At 36.4% G+C, this 2,641-nt stretch overlaps 1 protein-coding gene across 2 annotated transcripts in view; it reads right to left on the bottom strand.

Moving 5' to 3' along the window:
• sox6 (SRY-box transcription factor 6) overlaps positions 1-2,330 on the bottom strand; it is a 104,486-nt gene extending 102,156 nt beyond the window's left edge. For both annotated transcript variants that reach the window (XM_068595983.1, XM_068595984.1), the window contains exon 1: positions 2,259-2,330. The gene's annotated coding sequence lies outside the window, so the exon portion shown is untranslated. The remainder of the gene's footprint in view (positions 1-2,258) is intronic.
• Between the last annotated feature and the right edge of the window lie 311 nt (positions 2,331-2,641).

The following is a 2,641-nucleotide window of genomic DNA, read 5'->3' as shown; positions in this document are numbered from 1 at the left end:
CCCTGTCCTCCAGCACAAAGGAACATACTTTGAGGAGCAGGACAGCAGCCAAATCCATATTTGGTTTTTATTCTTTTGAAAATGTAATAAAGTCCATCAAACCTTCAAATAATAATAATAATAATAATAATAATAAACTCAGAGGTTAGCTCATTTTCAAGTGGTTAAACATAGACCGTACTAAATCATCCGCTGTAAAGAGAGCCCAGACAATAACCCACCTAATGAAATTGCCAAGACTAAAAGCATATTAGGCCTTTCAAAACGTGGTCATTCATGAGTAATATAAGCTAATAATTGAATGCAGAGTTTAGGACGATGGATAAAGTTGAGGTGGATGTTCCATATTCTAGCCAGGTAAACATGTGCAACAATTAGTTTTTTCAATGTGCACTGGAATCCCTTAATAGTAATTCAGACTGATGAAATTAAAATCTTTGTTCGGCAGTGTTTGTCAAACGGTCTCTGCTCAGCAACATATTGACCATAATCACTGCAGGGTCAGCGGGCTGAAGAAGCCCATTTTATAAATAATAGATGAAGAATAACCTTTCAAAGGTTATTCATTTTCATTTCATGGTGAAGTGCTGTTTATTTAATTTCTGACAAAATGTCTCCCCATCATCCTCCCCTTGAGTGGTGCCATTGATAGTAGGCTGAGAGCTGTGAGACCATGAGGCTGTTGCTTATTAGATAAATGGGACACACTAACAAAGAGTATATATGGCCTCTTCAGATGCTCTAAGGTCTAACATATTCTCAGGTGTTTCCAAATTAGATTCCAGGCGTGTAATTAAACTTTTTCTATAAGCGATCCAGGCACAAATTAAATGACATCCTGTCATGTTCTGGGATTAATTATAGATGTAGTTTAAAGGATATACATTTCAGATTGTATGCAAATCTAACTTAATGTCTCAGAAGAGTGAACTGGCAATGAATGCCAGATGCAATTTTTTTGAATTCATAAGAAATACTGACAGGTGCCCAATAACATAACACTGAACTAATAATACTGTATTATCAAAACTTCAGGAGGCAATTTATTAGCTAACTGAGGAGGGGTATTTTTAGCTGGACCAGCAGGGCAAATAGACTTAGCTCAAGTAGATGTTCGTCGATTTTCCTGTTACATATGATCAATTTCTGTTTATTGCAATGTTGTTGTTTTTTTTACTGTAGCTAGTTTTGACCAGGTTTATAAGACCTAAAACCAGTGGCTAATTTAATTAGCAGATCATTCAGTCGCAGCTGTATCGTTCTTGACTTTGCATCAAATTCTGTCCATGTTTTAAATTAGAACTGGCATATGCTCAAATTGTCTGTTGTGTGCTGTGACGTCTTCTAATGATGTGTGCACAATGCTTCAAAATAACTTTGTCTGATTAATTAGGTGCTCTATTTATGTGTATTTGACAGATAATTAAACAGTGCAACTGTTTTACAGGTTCAAGCCATTCACAACAAACTCAACCAAATTAACGTGCAGTAGCAGAGGTGGCTCGCTGCTTGACAGAAGACAGTGTGTGGTGTGAAATAGCATGATTAAACAATAGTAAATGGCCATGAACTTTGAATTCAGAGAGACATTTCCCGGCTGTTATTGAAGCGCTCCTCCTCAATAAGACTCCCATGATATGACATTTGGAAGAAAAGAATAATATCAATGAATTTCCTCACCTTTATTTGCTTAATATCTAAGATACATTTTTTATTAGAACACCTCCATGAGCAGCTGCTGAGCAAAAATTGTTTAAGTAACATTTTCATAGATGCTGAGGACTGGAGTTACACAAAGCTTGCTCTGTGACTCTGACCAAGTTACACGCAGGTCTGATACAGTGATGGTGGAAAAGGGGTCTGCTCTCATGTTGTACCGACACAACCAGGAACTTTTAACGTTTCAGTTTTGACCAGTGTCATCTTTAAATATATTTTTAAACGATATTTCTACCAAACAGCAACATGTTTTTAGTTTTTTTCCTTCAAGGCTTTACTAATGAACACTAAAAAGCCTAATTTAACCTTAAAATTGCAACTCAAACAATAAAGTGGATCATATCACACAAGGAACAATCACATCTCATGTTTGAAAGGTCTGTCAGTAACCTTGTGCCTATAAAGGTCTAATTCTGCATACATTGTGTTGCATTTGTCCACCTCATTTGATGCAGGTGTTCAGTGTGGGTGAAACACAGTAGGGGTGTATGAGACATGTGGCAAGACAGAAACAGCTGAAGAGGCAAATTGATACTCACAAAAACTGAAAGACTCAATCCCCAGCTTCCAGCGATCAGTGGTCGGCTGATTTTGAATTCATGTAAAAACCTGAAATGTAAGCAAAAAGAAGACAGAAAAAGGCTGTTTTTAGGTGTATCTTTGTATGCAATATGATATTTGTATTAGCGACCATTCTATAAATGTCTTGCATTTGATTAAAATTCCACCAAAAAAACAACACTTAAATATGGTCGTTAATGATTGTATTTGCTTTCATTTTATTAAAACCACAGTGAACATAGAACATGGTTAAAATCAACAATGGTCTTACATAACTGCATTTACCTAGATTAGAACAAATAGAGAGAGAGAGAGCAAGAGAAGGAGAACTGAAGCCATAGTGACTGTTGGCTGAGGGTCA

This window comes from Clinocottus analis, unplaced genomic scaffold (assembly GCF_023055335.1).
Source record: "Clinocottus analis isolate CAN_PGR_092001 unplaced genomic scaffold, fCliAna1.0.p SCAF_33, whole genome shotgun sequence".
Classification (NCBI taxonomy): Eukaryota; Metazoa; Chordata; class Actinopteri; order Perciformes; family Cottidae; genus Clinocottus; species Clinocottus analis.
The sequence above is the reverse complement of the archived record's forward strand: the minus strand, read 5'-3'. Positions and strand labels throughout refer to the sequence as shown.